General features: G+C 39.1%; 1 long non-coding RNA gene across 1 annotated transcript in view; it reads left to right on the forward strand.

Annotated features, from left to right (window-relative positions):
• The first annotated feature begins 2,519 nt into the window (after nucleotides 1-2,519).
• The window catches only part of LOC121136814, an 82,392-nt gene continuing 59,806 nt past the window's right edge, over nucleotides 2,520-25,105 (forward strand). The window contains exon 1 of the long non-coding RNA XR_005873960.1: nucleotides 2,520-2,833. This is a non-coding gene — a long non-coding RNA (uncharacterized LOC121136814). The remainder of the gene's footprint in view (nucleotides 2,834-25,105) is intronic.

Here is a 25,105-nt window from a genome sequence, read left to right on the forward strand (position 1 = left end):
ACCAATGCCTCTGCTCAAAAGCAGGCAAGAAAGAGTAGGTGTAAGCAAAATGGTGAGGGATAGAAGAAATGACCTTATGTTGGAAAGTTCCCAGGGACAAAGGCTGTTGGAAGGCTGTTTTCTTCTCTTTGAAGGGTTCCATAAACCTTACAGGTATAAGCTGATATCCCTACAGGTGTTGAATTTTATGTGATCTCTTATATAGGTTCCTTCTGATCTTTCCTGGGATTGATTCCATGGTAGATCTCTGTAGTCTCCTTAGCAATGAGAAATATTGGTCTGAGCATACAGTGGAATCTCAAACCAGCCCGGTTAAAAGTTGGTCAAGAATAGTATTGGTAAGTATAAATATCAAACTTGCACCCATCCCATGTCAGCCACAGATAAAATAATTGATAAAACACACAGACAAGATTGTCTTTCTTCAAACAATATTCTTAATGTTAATTTACTATGCATATTATGTAACATACTAGCTAGATGTACAACATACAAATATTCTCTTGTTTTCCCTTCAACGTCCCCAAATGAATAGATGTATAACATTAACACTGAGTAAACATCCTTTTCCTTACTTTGATTTTTTTCTCAGTCTCTTCATGCATAATTAGTATTCTACTAGTAACTTAAAGCAACAAAGGATCCATTTCATGTCTGTTGTGGCTAACACTAATTAAAATGCTCGTCAGTTTAGCATTCTAGATCCTGCTGTTTACAAATTTCCAAACTGGATATTAGAAAACATAATCCCATAGACAGGAATAGAACTCTTACTAAATCTATTTATATAAAGATTCCCCCAAGAGTATACAAATTTAATAAATATGCTCGACTTTACGGTGAATTGTCCTTTATTTAGCTAAACCACAAAATAACTTGAGCAGATATCATATGCCAGGAAATGAGCACTTCAGAGAAATGACTACTTGCTAGAGAAGGCCAGCCACTGTGGTACTGTATATCTCAGATCCTATTTGGCATATCCACACACTGTCTTGCATATATTCATTCGTTTCAGCAAGGTTATGGAGAATTCTTTGCATTATATACAAGGAAAAGGGGAATCTATTCTTCATATCTAACCTGACTTCACTACTTCCTCTGTACAACAGAATATGATTGATGTGCTAGCCATCTTTCAAGTCCTGACTTGAGTTTTCCAGAGGTTTCTCTCATACTTTTGCTACTTTGAGAAAACTACATGTGGGAGCTTGACCGAAGAGACCAATTAAAAAGAGATAAACTGAGTCACCCCAGGGATCCCCAAAGCCAACTGGTGAATGCAATAATTACACAAGGTACACAAAAGGAGACCAAAGGAAGAATTGTCCAAACCAACAGAGACCAGATAATATTGCTGAAGAACCATGGAATATAAAACAGCTGTCAGCCAAAGATTTTTGGAAAATCTTACTATACAGATGGAGAAGACTAGTGAATCTCTCAAGGGACTATTCCCTGTGTCTATCAGCTACAGGGTCCTGCCTTATCTTAATAATTGAAAGTCATAGGTGCCCCAACAATTGAAAGTCATAGGTGCCACTTCCAATACAACCCTTAATCAATGTGTGTAAAAATCCTGCCAGGAACGAAGATATTCTAGAGAGAGACATGTGAACTCTTCCTTTTGCTATCAAGCTATTGAAACAATGGCTCTCTTGCAATTTTCCCAGGAATATCATACTGGAGGAAGGAGAAGATAATAAAAGAAGAATCATGGTATTTAAACTACATAAAAATTAAGGTCTTCAGCAAGGCCAAGCTGCCATAAATGATGTTTAAAAGCCAATAAAAAACCTTGGAGAAAATATTTACATAAATGTGACAAAGAATTAATGCCACTTGAGTGAAAAATTAAGAGCTAGTTTTCTGAAAGTATCTGGATAGTGTCCCAAGATTCCACACTCTAATTGTAGTCTATCATCAGATTGCCTTAATAATCTTCTGATTGTATCGAACTGAATATTAGCAAATGCAATAGGAAAGAGGGCAGTGATGAATTTTCACAGTTTTGCTCACCCACTTCTCTTCCTGTGATTTTATGAGAAGATCCTTTGCATGACCCAGGTGCATACATAGCAAAGGGATGGAGACCAAAAGAGCCAACCATTGAATTCCAAGGAAAATCAACATGCTACCCAGCTTTATTGCACGAACACACACACACACACACTCACGTGCACACACACGCGCACACACACACACACACACACACACACACACACACAGTAAGGGACTTGAAATTTACAGTGAACTGAGAATAGGTCTGTGTTTTGCCAAGCCTTTCTCCTAAGTACCAGCATTCAATCCCACTACTAAAATGGTTTGGTAAAAAGAAAGAGGTAGCCTCAAAGTTGAAAACTTCAAAGGTAGTTTAATTTCCTTAGTGGTGTTCCAGTGACTGCCTCTTGTTTGGTTTATCAGCTGACAAAGCGTAAGAGACATGGCTTGCCAGCAGGCATTTGCAACTGTTGCCATGGTGTTGAAACAAACCAACATTAAATACATATTCCCTAGGGTCAAGTGCCTGCTCTTTCACTCATTTCTCATACAGTATTGCTAAGGGTTGGTAGATTTGCCATACATCTACTTCCATGCATCTACCTTCCACATCAACATTCTGGCTGACAGGCTGAACTTCATACATTATGGGATTATTGTGAAATTCACCCTATTTTTTTGTGCGTGCAGTCTGATGGAGGCCAGAGACATCAGATTCCCTGGAACTGGAGTTACAAGCAGTTGTGAGCTGCCTGACATGGGGACTTAGAGCAAAACTCCCTCTCCTACAAGAGTGGCAAGAACTCTTAACCTGAAGTGTGTCTCCAACATGGTAAGAAAGTTTTTAAAAGAGATTTAGAAACCTTGGGTCCTTAAGAAATAAATGTGTATAACACAGATAAAAAGTTGAGTAATAAGCAAACAAATATAAGGAGAAACATGACATGTTTCATGATAATGAAATAGTTTGCACAGTAAATCTTCAAAAAACATAAGTGCGATATTAAAAATGCAATTTAAATGAAATAGTGCTTGGCATTATTGCTGTTTGGTATTATATTTTTAGCCAATTCCACCAGTGCATGTGTTCTTTGGCTGTAATATCTCCTATGTTGCTGGAAAAGGGAGAAAATTAGGTTGCAAGAATAAATTAATAGACGATTTCTGCAGAGCAAGTTGTACTATGTATCAATAGAGTTACACCTCCTTAAGAGCCAACAGAGCCACTGGACAATGGTAGTGCATACTTATAATCCCAGCACTTGGGCAGTAGAAGCTGGTGAATCTCTGTGAGTTCAAGGTAAATCTGGTCTACAGAGCCAGTCCAAGGACAGGCATGGCTACACAGAGAAACCCTGTCTTGAAAAATAAGCAAACAAACAAACAAATAAATAAATAAATGAAAAACAAAGTCAAAAAATCGGTCAACAAATGAAGATGTAGATAAATTTTGATGTAGTCATACAAAGGAATGACATTCAATAACAGGAAAAGGACAAAATTTATATATAACAAAAATATACCATAAGTATATATGTTTATGATATATTAACCTGAATACAATCCAAAATATATTAAATGAAAGAAGCCAGAGGGATTTGTATGCCCTGCAGATTCAATTTGGGGAGACTCATGGCTGGCGAATAGAAGCAATGATAGCAAGGATGAAAATAGTGATTTAGAAAAATTAGAAAAATGGTGGAAGAGGAAGTTGGCTGGAAAGAAAGCAAAGGAATATTTTAGAGCAACTGAGTCTTTTTTAATCATTTTGCCAATGTGGAAATTAGTGGTAGGTTCATGGAGATGTTTCAAATATCTTTGAATTGTGTGTGTGATATTTGAACATTTTGATCCATCATCAGGGATGAATCCTAAGTGTTAAAGGCAACATGTACAGAAAACCAGGAGATAAAAAAGGTGATATTTTTGCACTGATGTGACAAAAAATCCTCACACTCAGTAATTTAAATACAACAGGTGGTTTTTTATAGTTTGGGATTTTTCAAAGTTCACAATTAAGGTTCTCAGTGACTTAGAGTCCAGTGAAGGTTTGTTCTTCGTGAACACATGGTGAAAGGGCTACACTGCTACCTGGGACCTTTTGTACACTTTAATTATTAATGTGTATTAATCACACATCTTCAGACATGGCTGTATCATGTTTAGATAATGTCTACTCTCTCTGTCACTCTCACTTAACTACACCTCTACCCCCATCCTCACCCCTTTCCTTACCCATCCGTAAAAGTCTCTCTATTCCTCAGGTTGCTCCCTCTCCCTTTAATTTTATTTTACATTTTAGACCACATCTCTTGTACTGTAGAATAACCCTGAACTTGCTATGTAGCTTCAGATAATCTTGAACTCCTGGTCCCCTTGCCTCCATCTCCAGAGTCCTAGGATTACAGGCCTTCATCACCACACCTTGCTTTTGCAGTTCTGGAACTCAAACCCAGAGTTTCACAAGTGGTTAGCAATCATTCTAGCAACCAGACAACCTCTCCAGCTCCATGCTTTAAAACTTTATAGCGCTCATATTATAGAAGTGTAGAATGGTTGTCTTCCTGAGCCTGAGACAAAAAGACAACTTGATATTTACATCTATCATTTTGTCAATTTCCAAAAAAAAGAACACCCTATCAATCTAATTCTTCTCTGATTATTCTGGTCACAAATACATGTGTTGATTCCACATCTTGAATCTTGGGATCATTGTTGCAATATACAATATGTGTGTATCATGTTCACGTGATAAATTCATTGCCTTTAGGAACATACCCAGAAGTGATATACCTGGATCCTTTGTTCAACTTATTTTTAGTGGGGTTTTCTGTTTTGTTTCTTTTTGTTTTTTGTTTGTTTGTTTTTTTAGAACCTCCACTGAAGCTGCCCTTATGTACATTCCTCCTGGCAGTGCATTAATGATAACATTGGTCTTTGCTTGCTTGTCAAGATGGTCATAGATCTAATAGGCTAGGGGAATAAGGAAGGGCAATTCAATTTTGACATTTGTTTTCCTGATGGGTCTTAAAATTTTTTTCATATATTTATTAGCCATATATAGTTTCTTTTATAATATTTACTTTTAATTGTGTATATTCATTTGTGTCTATGTGAGGAAATGTGCTCATGAATGCAGGTGCTTGGGGAGGCCAGGAGGGAAGGCTAATTCTCTGGAGCTGGAGTTACAAGCACTTGTGAGCCCCTAATGTGGATGCTGGGATCCACTTTTACATATTCTTCAAGGGCGGCAAATGTTCTTAACTGCGGAGCCATCTCCATATGTAGTTATTTTTAAAAACATTTTTTCAGATTTTGGGTGGGTGGGGTGGGGACTGGAATATTTGTCTGAAGCCTTTTTTCATGACTCAACTTCCATATACTGGAGGCAAGTTTTCATGACCTAACTACTCCTAGTGCAGGCTGGAAATTAAAAGAATTGAGGGTGAGGAAGATACCTGTTCACATGATGGCAGGAAGTAAATGATTGAGCCTTGTCAGGGCACTTAAAATGCTAATTCATGACACATACATCGCAGTATTCTAGAACACATTTGCTTAAATGATAAAATAATGGCTTGAAGATACTGGCTTTTACCAATGTGAAGAGATAGTTCACAAGTAAAGAATGTGTCCAGTTATTGCAGAGGACCAGCGTTTAGTTCCCAGCACCCATATCAGACAACCCGTAACTGCCTCTAACTTCTCTAGAGGATCTGTCTTCTCCTTCTGACCTCCTCAGGCACCTGCACTCCCATAGACATACACAGAAACATAGTACACATAATTAGCACATACACATGCGCACGCACACACACACACACACGCATGCACACACTCATGATCCTGAAATGAAAGAAAATGTTTATAGCTGATTTATTCCTCTGAATTTAACTAACTTTGCTTATATTTTGCATCAGATGACAGAACTGGGTTCTTTATGTCTAAATAAACTCTTTATGCAACAATTTATTATTTAAGGAAACATCATACATAAAACCAGAGAAAACAGAAATCTAGAAATACATGTGCTAACATTTTTACATTGCTATTTTTGTTGCCTTTTTAAATATTTGAGATGGAGTCTTACTGTGTAGCCCAACTCAATCCTGAATCCTATGCCCAATACACATGCACAAGAGTGTGCTGCCATGTTGCTTTCAGGGTAAAGTGTTTGGTGGTGATTCTTAACTTCCTCACTTTAACTTCATTATTATTTCTTTCAAATCATTATCAGTATTTACCTGTGAGATTTTTTTAATCCTGGGATAGTTTTAGCAGTAGTCCCTTACATTAGTCATATGGCTCTGATGGTTATTTTATAAGAAATATAACAAACTTTAATCATAGACAATAGGGGTATGTGTGAATGTCCCCTAAGTTCATAAGGTAGATGATAGTTACTTGTATGGTGACTGACGCTGAAGGTGTTGAGAGATGGATCCCCACACAATACAAATGGATCACTAATGACTTCACCTTCAGAAGGAATTAATCAAGTCCTCCAGATAGTCAGTTCCTGGGAAAATAGGATATTTTTAAAGACCAAATTGGCCCTTTCCTGTTCAATGCCTTACTGTATGCCATAGCATTTCCTACCTGACCCTTACATCCCACGGTTGTAAGACGCAGCCAGAGTGGACCTTAGCAGATCAAACACACACACTCAGTGGACTCTCAGCCTTTCAGCACCATAAATTCAATAAATTCCTTTTCTCAACAAATTTCCCAGACTCATGCAATTTTTAAAATGGTGGAAAATAAATTATATCAGATGATGTAAATATTGAATTGACAGTTTAAATTTTTACAATGAATTATGACACAAATTCAGCACTTGATTCCTACTCAATAATTTAAATATTCAGAGGGTTTTTATAACTTAGCTTTAAGAGATATCAGGCTTAACTAACTAACTAACCAATGAGCTTTAACTCATGAATTTCAACATATAATTATTTTTTCAATGAAAATGGCTCTACATGAAAAGTTACAGTAATATTTCACATAGAAAACATCCCTGTGAAGCTTCTTTCATTTCCCATAATTAAGTAATAACTTATCTGTGTAAGCAATATGAGCTTGAACAAGTCACTTATGACAAGAGTCCAGTGAGCATCCACAAACTCCCTGAAAAGCATCTGCCCACACTTCTCTCAGTCATAGCACCAGATCTATGACAGGAACCCATCCTGCACTCAACAAATATTCATTAGGTACCCATATTTTCCTCCCCTGGCACTGAAATGGATAATAAGAGTATTTTGGAATAAAACAGGTGAGAATATATACTCTGTCGAGCTTAGGAATATAGGCAGAAAATCAGCAGACAGCAAATGAGAAGCAAAATTCTTTCATAATCTCAAATTGTGGTGCAATTTGAGAAGGAATTAACAGTTCACAGGAACAGACTGAATATAACATAGGGTACAAAAAGATGAGGTTTTACAGGAGTTTGACAAGTTAATGTCACAAGGCAGATTGCTCCAAAAAGAAAGAATAGCATGAGGAGGGTCAGCACTCTACACGGTGAAGAAGAGAAGTAAACGGCAAATTGTTATTTGACCTGCAGGTGCATGCAGTAGCATGCACACATGAACTTAATTTTAACTAGCCAGCACAGCTGATCCCTTGTCAAGTTGACACACAAATATGTCCCCATTAACCCATAACTTTTCCTTTCTTGTTCATGCCAAGCATCACAGGTTTTATTGACATCATAACATAAACATTCCTAATTGCAAAGGCCTTCACAGTCTGAAAACCACATCCCTTAAAAATTCAGTTGTCTCCTTTAAAATACCTTGTCTCACAACTGTGTGCCCCTATATTGTCAAAAACAAGTTAAATACTTTCTTACTTCAAGAGGGAAGAATCAAGACACAGTCGCAATCTGAACAAAGCAAAAGTAAACTCAAAAAATAAATAACTCAGTGTCCAATATTTGGGATCCATTCACATTCTGGGATCCTCCAATGGACTTGGGTCACTTCTCAAGCTCTGCCCTCTGCAGCACACACAGCTGGTCTTCTAGACTCTGGCTGGCTTCACTCCACACCTGCTGCTGCTCTTGGTGGTCATCCTGTGGCACTGGCATCTCAAAAATGCTGGTCTCTCACTGAAAACGGGCTGCACTTTCACCAATAGCCGTTGCTGGGCTCTCTTTGCCACACAGTCCAAGCTTCAGCCGTTCTCCATAACCCCTTTATGTGCTCAAAAACCAGTACTACTTGGGTGACTCTTGTACTACCAAATTCAGCTGCTGGAATGATGTACATCCTTGCCGGTCTTCAGAACACAGGTTTTGTGTGCTGACCCTGAGGAAGCAATTCCCAGATAACTGCACCCTGATTATGCTGGTCTTTTCTTAATTACAGTTGATTCATAGCCCTAAATGACCAGCATTGATTGTCCCAGCAGTGGTTCAGATATCTTGTTATAACAGTTGTTTCTTCATCCCCAACAAACCAGAACCACAGATTCTTAAGTAGAAATAACAAAAGTCTTTGATAGAGTCATTAAGTGACTCTCACATTGTCCATTGAAACTTCACAAGCCGACCCTCTAATATTTGCATTTCTCTCAACAACATTTTCTTCCAAGCTCACCAAGCTTTGAACAATCCACGGCTTTTGTCTCCCTAAGTTACAAAGTCCTTCTACAATCCTCCTCTAAACATTATTGTTAGGTCTGTCTGTCACAGAAAAACCCCACTATCCCAGTACTAATTTATGTCTTAGTTAGGGTTAATTACTGAGATGAAACAGCATGAAGAAAATGATGTAGAGAGAAAAGTGTTTCTTTGGATGATACTTCCACATCACTCCTCATCATTAGGCAAGGCAGAACAATATCCCAAACAGATCAGTAACCTGGTGGCAGGAGCTGATGCAGAGACCACGGAGGAGTGCTGTTTACTGGTCTTCTCCACATTGCTTACTCAGCCTGCTTTCTTATAGAACTCAGGACTATCAACCCAAGATTGGCACCATCCATAATAGTCTGGGTTCTTTGGCATCAATCACTAATTCAAAAATCTTTTAATTAAAAGTTTTAATTAAAAAGATCTACAGGCTTGCCGACAGCCTGGTCTTCAAAAAACACTGGTTTTATTTTGTTGGGTTAGCACAAATGACCAACATTCACTATCTGATATTTTTGTTTCTTCAAGGAAATTGTCATTAATTGATGTGGGTTATACAGATCATATGTAGAGCAACTTACACGTTTGGAGGTGACTTCCTGCCTGGACATCTCTCTTTGTTTACTTCCTGTTACTGGGATAATATTATTAACAAAAGCAACTTGGAGAGGAAAGTGTCTATTTCAGCTCACACTTCTCGGTCATAGTCCATCTCTGTGGAAAGGCATGGCAAGAACTTGAGACTAGAGCTCAAAGCAGACACCAGAGAGGATCAAAGCTTACTGGTTTACTCCTTGGCTCACCACAACCTACCCTTCTAAAAGAACCCAGGACCATCTGCCTATAGATGGCACCACCTGCAGTGAGTGGAGCCCTCCAATAGTAATGTACAATCAAGAAAATACTGTCTATAGGAATTCCTACAGGCCAATCTGATGGAGGCAATTCTTCAACTGAGGCTTCTCACATGGGCCAAGTTGACAATCAAGATTATCCATCACAGAATATCATCCAGGGGCTGGGAAGGAAATAGAAGCACATCAGCTCTACAGTTCACGAAATTATAAATTAATGACTGATACTTTCTGAGCAACTCTGGAATTTTTTTTAAAGATTTATTTATTTATTACATATACAGTGTTCTGTCTACATGCCAGAAGAGGGCACCAGATTGAATTGTAGATGGTTGTGAGCCACCATGTGGTTGCTGGGAATTGAACTCAGGACCTCTGGGAGAGCAGTCAGTGCTCTTAACCTCTGAGCCATCTCTCCAGCCCAACTCTGGAATTTTTTATGGAATAAAGTAGATGAATTTAGGGGTGCAAAAGATTTTTTGATTGGAATGACTGAATGCATTTTTCCTTTTTGCTTCATAATAAATAGCACATATTTACATTGCCATTGATCAGTAACCAAGCTTCAAGCAGGCTTTTGACACTGTGATAAGACATCACTATATTCAAAACTCACACTCAAGAATTGCTCAATCAAGTTACAAAAGAATTACAAAAAATCCTTCCAATGTTTGAAGTAAGTTTATGGTTTTGTGTTGGATGATATCAATAGTTTTCATAAGGCACATGCAGCCCTTGATCGAGAGATATAAACACCTGCTGTAAAACGTCTTAGGTAGAAAAACTGAGTTACAAACCATCCAATAAAATAAAACAAATCAATAATTCTTTGAATTATTTTACTTTGTGGTGAGATATGTGAATTTTTGTCAGAATTCAGAGGGAAAAGAAGAATTAGACCTAAATTTTCTCAATCACACAATCAAATGTTTATCCTTGCACTTTTAACTTACAAATCATATAGTAATTATACACTTACTAGTTTTCTATTATTAAAAACTGATAAAGACTCAGATTTGTTATTGTCTGGAGCTTAGAATAAGCATTCTTTAACATTTGCTTTTTGAAAAGACCCTTACGCTCACACAAACACATGCATACACACATGCACACACACACACACACACACACACACACAGAGAGAGAGAGAGAGAGAGAGAGAGAGAGAGAGAGAGAGAGAGAGACTGGCAGATGTTAAAGAGGTTAAAGGTTCACTTGGAGCTGGAGATGCAGGGGATTTTGTGCCACACAGTGACAGTGCTGGGAACCACATTCTGATCCGCCACAAAATCAAAAGGTGTCATTAACCACTGAGCAATCTCTCAAACCCCATATTGACCATTTTAAAGAAACCTTGAATGTCGCGTCTGCTGCGCGGCCTGTGTCCGAGAACGTGCGGAGGGTGTCAGGGATTGACAACACAGAGACTCGTTCAACGATGTAAAGAAAACTTTAAGCAGGCTCCAAAAAGGTTCAAGAAAACTTCCCAAGAAAGGCTCCCACCAGAGAAGCTTCTGCTCTCTCCTCTCCCCTGGCTGGTTCAGCTCTGACCCCAGAAACTGATCTGGGCGTGGCAGAAGGGGTGGTTAGTCTTTGGACAAGGTCGAGGTCAGGGTGGTTTCTGTGGGCAGGCCTTTTCCAGGAACTTAATGCCCCCAGGCATTGTATTGTTTTTAGTAAACATGTTTTTAGTAAACATTGTCTTACAGCTGCCTACTCCCAGGCAGAAGGGGAAGTGGGTCTCTGCTCAAGGTCTGGTGTTCCCACACTTGAAGACAGGTCAAAACCCATACAGAGACTCATCCTGTTCACCCCTTTAACTGAGATGCTCCCCCTCAGAAGAAAAAAATATGAAAACCATCAGCTTTTGGCAAAAAATGTGGAAAGGGGTTGAGCCATGATGGCACCTTCCCTACCTCTCCTCCACTCTTTTTCAAAAATCTTTATTCTAATGTTACATGTTTTATCAGAGAAGATTAAATGACATTAAAAGAATTTTTGTAATCTATCAAAATACGAATTGTATCCTCTGAAAAAGATTTATGCCATATATTTCTTATGGCTGACTCATTCTTGAATTCTGAAAATAAATCTAGGCTAATGATAACAAGTACACATTTGTTAATAGTCCTAGAATAGATAGATGTCTTAAGTTTGAGGTCCTCTAAAACAGACCCTCTGTTTCTTATAGTGTATTCTAAGACAAATCTAATGTGCAAAGGTGACAAGGAAAACTTCCTTCATTCTATAGGTTCTGGAATATTCTGAATATCAGTGATTATGGGTGTTGTTAGTTTGACAGCATCTAAATTACCCTGCAGGACAGCCTCTGGGCATGCTTATGGGAATTTCATTATTGTTTTAATTAAGGTGAGACTTTCTTGTTGTGGTGGCACCTTTCCCTGCTTGGGGTCTGGGACCTAATAAGTGAAGAATTAGAGATGAATAGCAGCTTGAATCCTTTACTGTCTGCTTCTTGAGTGTGGAAGCAATGTGACAAGACAGCCTCTTGCTAGTACCACCATGTCTTACCTGCCTGGATGAACCCTGTCCCTCTGTAGCTATCAGCTGAACAAGTTCTTTTCTTCTTAAGTTGCTTCTGAAAGGGAATGTAGTGAAAACAGGAAAAGGAACTAAAACAGTAACCAAAGAAGTTGTGGTCCTTGAAAGGTTTCTATGGACTAACCTGCAATTATACTCAAATTCACCTTTGAACTCAATTCACTCATTTCCAGCATCTGCTCTAGACATCAGTTATCCATGGTTGTTAAGCTTACTCCTGAAAATGGGAATCCCATCTATTTCCATCACATTTAGATGAGAGGGCAGAACTTCACAAACATTACGGTTCCTAAAAACCATTCCCTTCTCAGTGTGTGGGCTCTGTTTGCTCATTAGTTCCTTCCTTTCTCCTCTTTATTCTCCTTTTGTATTCTGTCCTCCCTTTCCTCTGTTCTTTCACTTTTCTCCTTAACAAGACTTCTGTAGGTTTATCTGTCTTTCATCTTTCCAAAGAACTAGATGGTGGATTTATGAAGATATTAATATTTCTCTGGTATTTAATAGTTTCTTCTAGGTCACTATACTGAATTTGTTTTACTTATGCTTTCTCTTTGCTCTCCTTGATGTGAACCATTACACTATTTTTTCTTAGTTCACTTTGTATATGATTGAGTACTTGAAACTCTTAATTTATTCTGAGTGTGCCTTAGTTTATGCTGTGTATATATTTTCAATATTGGGACTATTGTTGTCATGGTCATTTATAACCATTTTTAAATAATTTTAATATTTAGAAAAGTGTTCTCATAATATATTGTTTATTGCTTCTTGAATAGATTCTTAAATATCTAGTTATATTACCCTTTCAGCCAATTATGAATGAACCTTGAAAGATACTTACAGTGAACACACACACACACACACACACACACACACACACACACACCTGTAAGTAGAGGTGGAGCAGGAACCAGAATCCCATGACGAAGATCTATAGGAGAGTAAATGTGAACAGCTTCATGTTTCATAAGAGCATGAACTCATCAGATGCAGCAGTATCATGAAAGAGTCCAACCGCACAGGACTGCAGGCACTCATCCTGCCATCCACGGTATGTTACATCACTGAATGAAAACAGTTATAATAGAAGACAGTATCAGAGGACACAGGAAAAGGACACCTGCCTGTTGGCGTGCTAAGAAACATTGCAGAAATCCCATCACAAGGAGAAGGCATGTCGCTATAGGGGCACCCATGCTGTGACTCCTCTGCACAGAATCTACTGACTTTCCATTTTCTCCTTCACAGGATCAACCCATAGCTGAAGTCTATACTTGTCTCTGAAATCTTATATTCCAGTATTCAGAGCCCATCCCTTACTTCACCTGGACATTTAAGTATAAAGAATAATGAAAGACTCGAGTTCAATGGGAAACATAAAAACCCCAGCACCTTGAAGAAGGCATAGAAAAGATCTAACATATTCTTATTGCAGAACATGAGGCTCATTCTTTCACTATACTACATAGCTGATTGAAGCTGACAATTTCCTGTCTTCTCTTTTACACTATCTTATCAATACTATCAATTCTAAACCAGCAAAGGTATTTCTCACTAAAAATATATCTTACGTCTCCAACCTCTAGATGTGTGTGCATGGACACAAGCACCCATATACACATAAACCCAAAAGATATACATCACTCACACATAGAGACATCACATAATAAATAATAAATAAATAAGCAAAATTAGTTTCTTTCCTTCCAACTTGGTAGTTGTATCAGTTACCTTTCTAATACTATGATAAGACCATGACCAACACAACTTATAAAAGGAATAGTGTGTTTGGATATAAAGTTTTAGAGAAAGAGAATATTGTGGTAGGGAAACATGACAGTAGGTAGCTGGAGGAAGAAGCCAAGATATCTTATCTTCAGGGGTAAACACAAGACAGAGAGGGAGAACAAAAACCAGGACTAGGACATAAACACTCAAAATCTACTCCTAGCAGTGTGCCTCTTCCAGCAAAGCCACACTTCCTAAAAGTTCCATAACCTTCTGAAACAGAGTCACCAAATGGGGACCAAGTGTTCAAATAGCTGAGAATTTAGGGGATATTTTCACTCAAATCTCATAGTAGTAGTAGCTGAAATGTGGAACTCAATTACCATCAAAGTCACTTTTGAGTCTCGGGATTGAGGGCCATACTTAACTGAGTGCTTCTTCCTCAGCTCTCTGACATTGCAGACAAGCTGCTGTCTATAGAAACCTGCTTGGAGTTGGAGATTCAGTTTCCAAATCTACCCTGGTAACAGACACAGGCAGGTTCAGGCACTTACCACAGGGGCCATCTCCAAGGGGCTACAGAAGTCAGGCTCATCCTAGGCAACAGATCCAACAGAGAGTATGTGCACATGGGAAAGAGTGTGTGCTCAAGATACAGCACAAATTTCATAAGCTTACACTGGAAGCAAATCTCTTCTATTCCATTTATTACAAATAATTTGCTAAATCCAGCACATTCCCAAGAGAAGGAAAATTCACCTTAACTAGAAAAGAAAAAGCATCACAGATACTCTTAGGACATATGTTTTAGGGCTATGTGGCATTTCTTTCAAAGATGAAGAGAGTTGAAGATATCTAAATGCTCTTAGGAAGTATCTGGAAGACATGAAGTAGTGGAAGTACCCATTATTGACATCTAGTTTTTAATGTGTTGAGCAGTAGCAGGAGGTAAAGTGTAAGAAGTGGCCATCTGAGGAAATAGTGCTGACTCCAGAGACCTCATAAAATGTGTTAAAAGCTATAAAATAATTCTATACTATAATAATAATTTCTCTGAATGTGATGTCTTTAGAGAAAATAGTAACCATCATCAAATTTTGAATATATAATAAGGAAAAACAGAGAATTAATCTTTTTCTCAAGATTTATTTGTTTGTTTGTTTGTGTGTGTGTGTGTGTGTGTGTGTGTGTGTGTGTCACATGTGTAAAGCAGTTTGTGGACATCAGAAAGAAGCCATTAGATATGGTAGAGGTGGAAATATAGATGATTGTGATCTCCCATACGTGGGCGATGGGAAGGAACCCAGGGTCCTCTGGAAGAGCAATAATTCTCCCAACAAAGAAATACTTTCAGTTCTCAATATCTTTTACACCCCTCTCTCTTTCTGAGTCATAGTCTAGTTCATAATGGTCAAAAATACTTAGAAGACACACAAAGTCAGAAGCAAGTGACTGTACGGAGAAGGAGAAGCTATCTTCCAATCTTGCCCACCACTTCCTGGTAAGAGTTCAACTGAACAACCTGTTTTTCCTCAAATTAAAGAGTCTGTCACTTCATTCTTGGGCAGTACTTTGCATTAATAATACTGGAAAGATCAGAAGGTGGCTCATGAGCAATGAACTTCTAAATGAACACACAAAGGATTTGGTGTATGTGCCACAAATTAAATAAACATCCCCAACTGTTGACATATAGACAGCAACATGTATTTGAAGATTTATCTTGCTTGGAGAGGTTGCTTATACATGTAAAGCTTAGGGATTTACTCCAATGACAGATAAAAATGTGTAATAGTAGAGATGTCTCCATTGAAAAAGAGGTACATGAGGATTCCAAGTGTTTAAATGGTTTTAAGGCATCAATACCCCATGATGTCAGGATAAGGCTTATTGTAGATACCTTCCCTTCTGTTGTTTGAGATTAAGAGACACTGAGGTAGCTTTACATCTGAAAGGATAAGGAAGAAAGAGAATAACTGCAGCAGAAGTCATAAGAGTCATGTAGACCCTACCAGGAATAATGTAGACTACGAATTTTGGAAATGACTCAGTGAGCATCATAGAAGATGGGGCAGAAAGAGTACAAGAGCGAGAGGATAAAGAGAGAGAGGATAAAGAGTGAGAGCATAAAGAGCATAGCAGCAATTCATGGCTATTTTGCTCACTAACTCACTGCAGCTGTGGTTATCAGTACAAGACCTACAGAAGACAGCACTCTTTACTGTTTAATCATGGACTGGAGAAGCCCCCCTACTCCTGGAGGGCTTATTGGAAACTAGCTACTGTTGCAGGAGGAATGCCATTTTCTTCAGCAGTCAAGCCACAAATAAATTCCCTTGGTTACAGTAAATAACATTACACCTATGTTCAAGAAATAATCTAATTAAATGTAGCCACACACTAAAAGAAGATACAAGAGTAGGAGCAGTACTTCCTGAGAAGAAGACATCCAGTAGGAAGGGGAGGAGAAGAGAGAGAAGAGCGAGAGGGAAATGACTAAAATTCATTCCCTGAATGCATGGATCTGTCAATAAAATACAAACAAGGCAAGAAAGCCAAACTAGCAAAAAGAATTTGAAAAGTGAGAAGAGCTCACCATAAAGGGGTAAGAGGATGAGATTCACAGAAACCACACAGCAGGAGTAGGATTCCCACAGAACCTGGAATGGCAGCATTGGCTATTTAATTTGGAATGCAAAGAAAACAATAAAGTAGAGGCATAGGGGTCCACACACCCACTGTTGATGGAAGTATTTAACTCAGCTTCTCTACTCTTGGTCCAATGCTACAATGAAAAAGAGTAAAACATAAGAGCCATAGAAGACAGAGAAGGCAAACACCTCAGGATTTGGCAGTTAGGGATGTATAACTGTGATGCCCATAACATTTGTGAGCAGAATGGGGAAGCCAACTTGGTTATTAAGCAAAAGAAAAAAAGTGTTCTGTCCTTACACTGGCAATATCCAGTCTCCAAGTGGGAGATAAGAAGATAATCATTTGCATAGCAACCAGACTGCATTGCTACCACTAACAAATAAAGCTGGGATTTCTGATAACCTTTGAATCTGACTTACAGCGGATAATTTGTTTAGTTTGAGTAAGCCCTACTTCTATTAAGAAGCTATCCACTGTTTATCTTAAATGTATATATTGCTGGACATACTAAATTTCATATCAGAGGTATAAAATGTCACTCACAGGGGCAGAATACAGGTCACAGACCTGAATAGATGTGTATAGGAATTCACTAGCTCTGCCTTGCAATGTTGATTTTAATACTATTCTGAACTTTTAAATTTTAGAATTTAAAAAAAAAAATAACACTAGAAAACAGCCAGTCCTTGCAGTGTATGGATTATGTACACACACACACACACACACACACACACACACACACACACACACACACACACACATATATATATAATTTTGTACTTCATTTTATTTTTTAAATTTCATTTTGCATTCCAACCAAGGTTTTCCCTTCTCTTCCCTTCTCTCACTCCCCTTGCCCCTGTCCCCCCAGTCCACCCTCCATACACTCCTTCCAACAGATGAGGGCTCCTAATGGGAGTAGGCAAAGTCTGGCACGTTAAGTTGGGGAAGGACCAAGCCCCTTCCTGTTGTGTTAAGGTGAGCATGGCATCCTCTCATAGGGAATGGGCTTCAACATTTTAGCTCTTAAAATTGCATTGCAGATCTTGGGAAGATTCAGGCAGCAAAAACACTTGCAAGCTAAGGACCTGAGTTTAGTTGCTAGGAACCACATTAAAAAGCCTAAAACCATCAGGATTGTAATCCCATTGCTGGGGTGGAAGAGAGGGAGGAGTCCTAGAGGAGCCCTAGAGCTCACTGACCAGCCCAGCAAGCCTAATTAATGTACTCAAAGCCAGTGAGAAACTCTGTCTCAAAGGCAGTGGGTGTTGTTCCTAAATTTGGCACCTGACTTTGTCCTCCAGCCTCCACAAGCACAAGCAAATGCACTCACGCACACATATATGTGCATTTGTTCACTTGCATCTTAGTTAGAAAATGTAATTTTTGTGGGAACTAAGTGTTAAAGCTGTGTGAAAGATGACCATGTTCCCTAATTTTGGCCCAGTGATGGCTGTCTGCATCTGGCTGAATGATCAAGGTTTCTGTTTTCAACAGTCATGGATTATCAGTGCCCTGAGAGCCTGCTCCCCATCTGCTCAGCCCACATAGGCTTTCAGGCTGAGTGGGACTCTAGGAAGCCAGTCTAAATCTTGCATCACAACATGCATTCATTCTTCTCTCCCATATGGACATGAAGAGCCCTCAGACCACTCTCCATAGAAATCCCCTACGGTGCTTTCAACACTGGCCACAGCATAGGAGGAGAAGCCAGCTGTCAACCTGGAACAGACAGGAATGTGAATTTTCAAAGCTCCAAAAGAGAGGGCAGCTATTACTAGCTGATGAGCCACGTTTCCCTGAAGGGGGCCGTGTTCTTGGGAAGCAGCCATTCCAGAATCTCAGAGATGAAGTTATAACGGAACAATGTATAAGGATGTATCAGAAGTCATTTAGCATTTCATAATTACTTTTAATTAACCATTTTATAATTACTTCCTCTGTAGGAATGCCTCTGGGCCTGATTTTGCAAACAATTATAGGCTGGGAATTTGCATACCAGTAATAAGCTTTAACGTAAACGCCATCAAGGCAGCTCTTTCGTGGGACTTACTTGGCATATCATGCCATCTCTGCTCTAACTGTGCATTATGCACTCTCCATCTTCTTCCAAGTTGAAAGGCAAAATAAAAGGAGATTGTCTCTTTTTAGAAAAATGCTTGAAACAAGTACAGATTCTTTTATTCTGTAATCACTTTGGTGCTCGAAGGAGAGCTACTTAATAAAACAAAAGGACCAACGTGCTCTTCCCAGCTTCAAGGTCTCCTCCCTTCCCTACCCACTCACACTGAGCTTCTACAATGTCAATGAAATGTCACCACGCAGGAAGTGTCTGTGGTTAAAGGCAGCACTGTGCTCTTTTGCCTCCTTCTGTAGCTGATGATGAATGCTACAGTTTTATCAATTAGATCGATGGTACTGCCTGAAATAAAAATAATGCATTCTTAAATGTCAGGACAAAGAGGGATAGAATCACCTGAGAACTCACAGTAGAACCTTCTTCACAGAGAAAAGGGACGGGATGAATGCCCTTCACTGCCCTGCACCTGGCTGTCCACTCCATGCTTCCACATGGAGTAGGCTTACAGGACTCACTCATGCACCTACATGAGATTAATAACTCAAAGGTGGATGACCTGTGCTATCACTGTCTAATGAGGAAATTAGTAACAATGAAGAAAATTTTATTGTTCTCTATTAGCCAAGCCCTAACATGACAACCCTGAAGTAAAGTCCAATTGACAGGTACTTAGGGAAAGTTAGTCCAACATCCTGGGTATCCTTTGAAAGCTGGCTGTTCTTACCCCATTGTACCCCATTGGGCTGGGACCAAGGTTGGACAGCAGAAGTCAACACATATACATGGTACCTGTGTTTTTAACATTGCTCTCAAGGGCATTACTCATGTATTTATAACTTGATATTCTTATGACCGATTCCTTTCAGCAGAAGGAAGGAGGAAAATATGATTCTGGTTTTAACATCAATAAAAGAAACTTCAGGGTCATGGGCAGGTGGATCATAAGGTACAGTGCTTTTGTCTTGCATAAGAAGATATGATGTTCTGCCTTGATGCTAGTTCATGGGAGATAGACATAAGGAATCTCAGAAGCTTACTAGCTATATTAACAAGCTCTGGATTGAATTGAATGACCCTGCCTCAATGAATAAGTTGGAAAGAAATCAAAGAAACCAATAACATCACATCCAGACTACACACACACACACACACACACACACACACACACACATGCACACATAAAATAGAAATCAATTTTAAAAGATACATCACTTTTATTAAGTTTTAGAAGGGGACACAGCTTTGATTTTTCCCAAAGTAAATTTGAGTGTAAATTCCACCTCTCTTTTTCATCTTCTTCTTCTGCATTTTAGGTGTGTTAATGGTTGTTGGTCTCAAATTCTGGGCTATAAAATGACTATTCAGTGTAAATAAAGACAATGAGACCCTGGAATATTTGCTATCTTTTTAATGTTGTCAAATTTCTAATAAGGCCCCCAGATTACCTGTGGTAGTCTTCCTGCCTTATACTTGACCCTGGGAATCCAGTCACCAGTGTACCACCGTATATCACCATGTGTTTATCCTTCCTCTGTTTTTTCCTCAATATATGTTTTTATTTAAATTAGAAACATGAATGCTTCACATGTCAATCCCAGTTCCCTCTACTACCCTTCCTCCCTTGTCCATTCACCAATCCCCCAACCCCCCAGCCCAATGCCCACATCATTCCCCAGGGAGGCTGAGGCCCTCCTTGGGGGGATCTCCAAGGTCTGTCATTTCATCCAGGAAAGGACCTAGACCCTTCCCCATGTGTCCAAGCTGAAAGAGCATCCCTCTATTTGGAATGGGCTCCCAAAGATCATTCATACACTGATCTACTACCCAAGGCCCCAGTGATTTCTGTGGCCTCTTTTCTGACACTACTTTCATGGAGTCTGGATTAGTTCCCTGTTGGCCTCATCAGTCTGGGGTTCAAGAGTTCCCCCTTGTCCAGTCAGCTATCTTTGTGGGTTTCACCATCATGGTCTTGACCCCTTTGCTCATCACTCCTCCATCTGTCAGTAAGTTCCAGGAGTTCAGTTAAGTGATTAGCTGTGGGTATCTGTCTCTGCTTCCATCAGTCACTGGATGAAGGTTCTAGGATGGCATATAAGGTAGTCATCAACCTTGTCATCAAGGAGGGGCATTTAATGTAGTCTCTCCACTATTGCTTAGTTTGCCAGTTGGTATTATCCTTGTAGATCTCTGGAGATCTCACCAGTATCAGCTCTCTCCTCAAGCCTATAATGACTCGATCTTTGAAACTCAATGTTTGTCTCTCAGCATCCACATAAATTTTATAGAATGTTTCAGCCTGATTGTTTTTTGTAAACACTAAAGATGCTAGCACCTAAACCAGTAGGGTGGTTGTCTGTTTGTTTGGTTTTTCTAAGTCAGTGTTGGTATTTGTCTCTTCAAGAAAATGATAAGATTTTGAGATCAGAAGTCAAGTCACTGCATCTAAGTAGGAGTTAGCTTTGGAAGTGTTGTCTGTGGACAAGTTTTATTTCATAAAAAGGGTCACAGGCTTGGGAGTTGGCTCAGTCAGGAAAGTGCTTGGCAGGTAAGATGGGGACCTGAGATTACATCTTCAGAAAGCAAATAAACTGAGTATGGTAACTTGTGCCTGTAATCCCAGTACTGCGGAGGCAGAGACAGGAGGATGCCAGAACTCACTGGCCATCTGAGTTAGACAAATTGGTAAGCCCTGGGCTCAGTAAGACTCTGTCTAAGAATGTAAGGTAGAGAGTGACTTAACAAGACAAACAGACTCTGGCCTATAGACAGACACACACATACACGTTCAAAATATGTTTTAAAATATAACTTTCGTTACCTTTAATGCTGCTGGCCACACAACAGAGCTTAGCTAACCACTCAACAGTAATTCAGCCAAGTTATAGTTATTTTGGAAGACGTTTGGTTATTGCTATTTTTATTAGTTGTTCAAGAGTTTCAAGCAATGCGTTTTGATAATATCCATCCCCCAACTCTTCCCAGACGGACTCCAGTCCCTGTTTAGCCAATTTCATGTTCCATTTCTTAAATCTTCAACACCAATTTGTGCTGCCCAAGTATCTTTAGATTTGTGGTCTTCCACTGAAGCATGATTGACTTACCTGGGGCTGTGCTCTTAAAGAAAACCGAACTCCTGGAACCCAGTGATAGAGATGGAGGAGTGATGAGCAAAGGGGTAAAGACTGGACTGATGAAATCCAGAGAAACAGCTGACCTGAACAAGGGGGGAGATCTTGGACCCCAGAATGATGGCTGAGAGTTCAGAATGGGACAGATCCAGACCCCTTGAAAGTGGGTGTCAAGGAGGAGGCCTAGTCAACTTAGGGGGCTTTCGGTAGTAGATCAGTATTTATACCAGGCATACAAATGAACTTTGCATGCCAATCCCACAATGAGGGATGCTCTCTCAGACTGGACACTTGGGGGAGGTCCTGGACCCTGCCCTGAATGAAATGACAGACTCTGGTGATCCCCCATGGAGAGCTTCACCTCCATGGAGTATGGAGTGAGGACTGGGCAGAGGACTGCGTGGAAAGAGGAGGAGGGGATGGAGAGGAAAACTGGGATTGACATGAGAAGCAAACTTGTTTCACAACATATGTATGTATATATATAGATATATATATATATATATATACATATATATGTTACTCTCTCTCCCAGCAGATAACAACTGCCAATAGCTCCATGGTGCCCAAATTTCTATTGGAGAACAATATTGTTCTCACAGTTGTTGATAGAAACTCCTCACGCAGTTTTTCCAAGGTCCCATATTACACTAGCTGATAGACAGGCCACAGAAGTTGAGACTTCACATTGTACTCCTCTATGCAAGGTGAGAAAATGACTGTGGTCTCCCAGCCTGCTCCGAAATTAAGGAACAAAGGCACTGAACTCTGAACAAATAAAAACATTATGCTTCTTAATTTTTATCCCATTTTAACTTTTGCTGAAATCATGAATTCTATGAGGCTTTTTCTTGTCTCTAACGCATTTTAAAAAATCATTGTTGGAAGCTGGAGAAATGACTAAGAGGTTAAGAGCATTTTCTGCTCCTTTTCTAGCACCAGCATGGCTACTCACAACCATCTGTGACTCCAGTTTCAGGAGATCTGTTGCCCTCTTCAGGCCCCTGTAGCACCAGGCACCCACACGGTGTGCAGATATACAAGCAGTTGAAGACTTACACACATAAAAAAATACATCTAATAAAAATTGATTATTTCTTTTCAAAAAGTGCATTTGTTCTGGTTGATAATGTGGCAATATTTTAATAAATAATAGAATGCAAAACAGACAGTCAAAAAAGGAGAAGATTTGCATGCAGTAAGCATACCACAATGCTTGTCCATTATGAAATATCAGCAAATTTGCATAGGGTATAACATAAAATGTATGATAAAATTATAAAAGTCTGTTATAGTTTGAAATAAACAGGCTAGTTTCAAACAAAAATTTCAAACAATTTTGCACACTATTGAATGAGAATCATAAGATAAATGTTTAGGAAAGAAATGTGCAAATAAGTTACCTAAAATTGGGGAAAAGTTCAGTAAACAACAGAGTAACCCATTTAGGTTATCCCTAGTAACTGTAAGTTTTTCAAGAGAGGGATTTTGAAAGTCAATTTTTGTACAAGCATACCATGCATTGGGATGGCTTGCAGAGGACTGTGTGGGTAGGTGCATTAAATTCAAAAGCTATAAATCAGCAGGAACTTGAAAAGTATTGAATATGCAAAAAGCAATGTAAATGCTAGAGGAATGAAAGAATTCTTTCTGTGAAAACTTGAGTGGCTGCCATTTTCTGAAGGATGGGACAGTCCTGTTCAAGGACATTAATACAGAGATTTCCATGATTCAGGGAAGGAAGCCAAGCTCCCCCAGGATGCACTTGTATTAAGCAGTAGGGAGCTCACTGAAATTAAGAGGTGTCTGTCTCTGTCAAAAGACAACAGTAAAGGAATAAATGTGAAAATACAAAGTGAGGTTTGTGTTCTGCAAAAGGCCTATTTTCAACCTTCTGTTCCGACTGATCTCTTATTTATTAGTATTTTCACCTAGATTTTACCTATTGTAAAATGGGCAAATATTGCTGACATATATTTAGACTTTGAAACATATAAAGTAAAAATAATGTATAATCATATCTTCTAGTTTTCTTGTTGTTGTTGGTTTTTTATTTTGTTTTGGTTTTTTGAAACAAGGTTTCTCTCTGCAGGGCTGGCTGCTCTGAACTTGCTCTATAGACCAGGATAACCTGAAAATCACATTGAACCACCTGTCTCTGTCCCCCAAATGCTGTGATTAAAGGCATGCACCTGTGATGGGGGATGTCCTTCTGTAGGTTGTTAATACATCTTTCTCTTTTTGGTTGGTGAACAAAAATTAATTGTCCAGCAGTCAGGCAGGAAGTATTGGCAGGGCTACCAGATGAGAATTCTGCGGAGAGGATGCAGATAGAGAGAAATGCTATGTAGTCACCTAGAAGGTAGGATGCCTGGGCATCCTCAGGTAAGCCAAGACTATGTGGAGATACTTAGATTAATAGAAATGGGTTAATAATTAAGAGAGTAATAGACAATAAGAAGCCTGAGCCATTTGCCAAAGAGTTTATAATTAATATAATACTCTGTGTATTTATTTGGGATTAAAGAGTTGAGGGACCTGGTGGGAGAGTAACTCCATCATCACACCTAGTTATATATTCTAGAATTAATTGCAATGTTTTCCTTGTAAGTACTCAGCAGATTGATTTTCTCTTCACAACACACACATAAAAAGACAAAATTGACTATAATGTATATGATGTTTCAATGGTTTATGTTTTTCTAAGTCATCCTTAAACTTGGTTACCAAATTCATAATAAAAGTGACTATGTAGTTATTAAACTTAAACTTTTAATATGAAATGCTAAATGTTGGGAATCTCTTAATGTTGTGACACTTTTAGATATTCACTATATGATGGGTGGCAAGACATCTCTTCTGCCATGAACCACGCATATTTTATGTTGTGTGGTATCCTGTTCCTGTTGTAAAATCCCCAGCCAAAAGTAGCTTAATAAAGGAAAATGCTTGTTTCATCTTCTGACTCCAGTTCATAGTCCATCATCAAGGGTGGTCAAGGCAGCCACTCAAAGCAGGAACCTGAAGGCAGGACTGATTATTATCCCATGTGGAATTACCTCCAGCCTAGGAACTCCCACATAGCCAAGGGAATTCAAGGGGAAAATGCTTCTTAATAGTTTACTTGTTTAGCTCCCCTCCTCTCTACCTTCCTTCCTCCTTCTCTCCTTCCTCCTTCCTGTCTCCTTCTCTCTCCCTCCCTTCCTCCCTCCTACCTTCTTCTTCCTCTCCCCCCTCTCTCCCTCCTCCATCTCTCTTTATCTTTCCCTGTCTCCATTTTCTCCATCCTCTTCGCCTCTCTCTCAGTCTCTCTCAGTTTTACTCTGTCTCTGCCCTACAAATCCTCTTGCTTGTTCCTACTTATATACAATCTGGTTCTTTTTTTTTTTTACTTTTCTGTTTTTCTTCCTATTTTATTTTTTTAAATTTTTTTATTTATTTTATTTTCCAGTTT

The sequence above is a fragment of the Mesocricetus auratus genome, unplaced genomic scaffold (genome assembly GCF_017639785.1).
Source record: "Mesocricetus auratus isolate SY011 unplaced genomic scaffold, BCM_Maur_2.0 Super-Scaffold_100676, whole genome shotgun sequence".
Classification (NCBI taxonomy): Eukaryota; Metazoa; Chordata; class Mammalia; order Rodentia; family Cricetidae; genus Mesocricetus; species Mesocricetus auratus.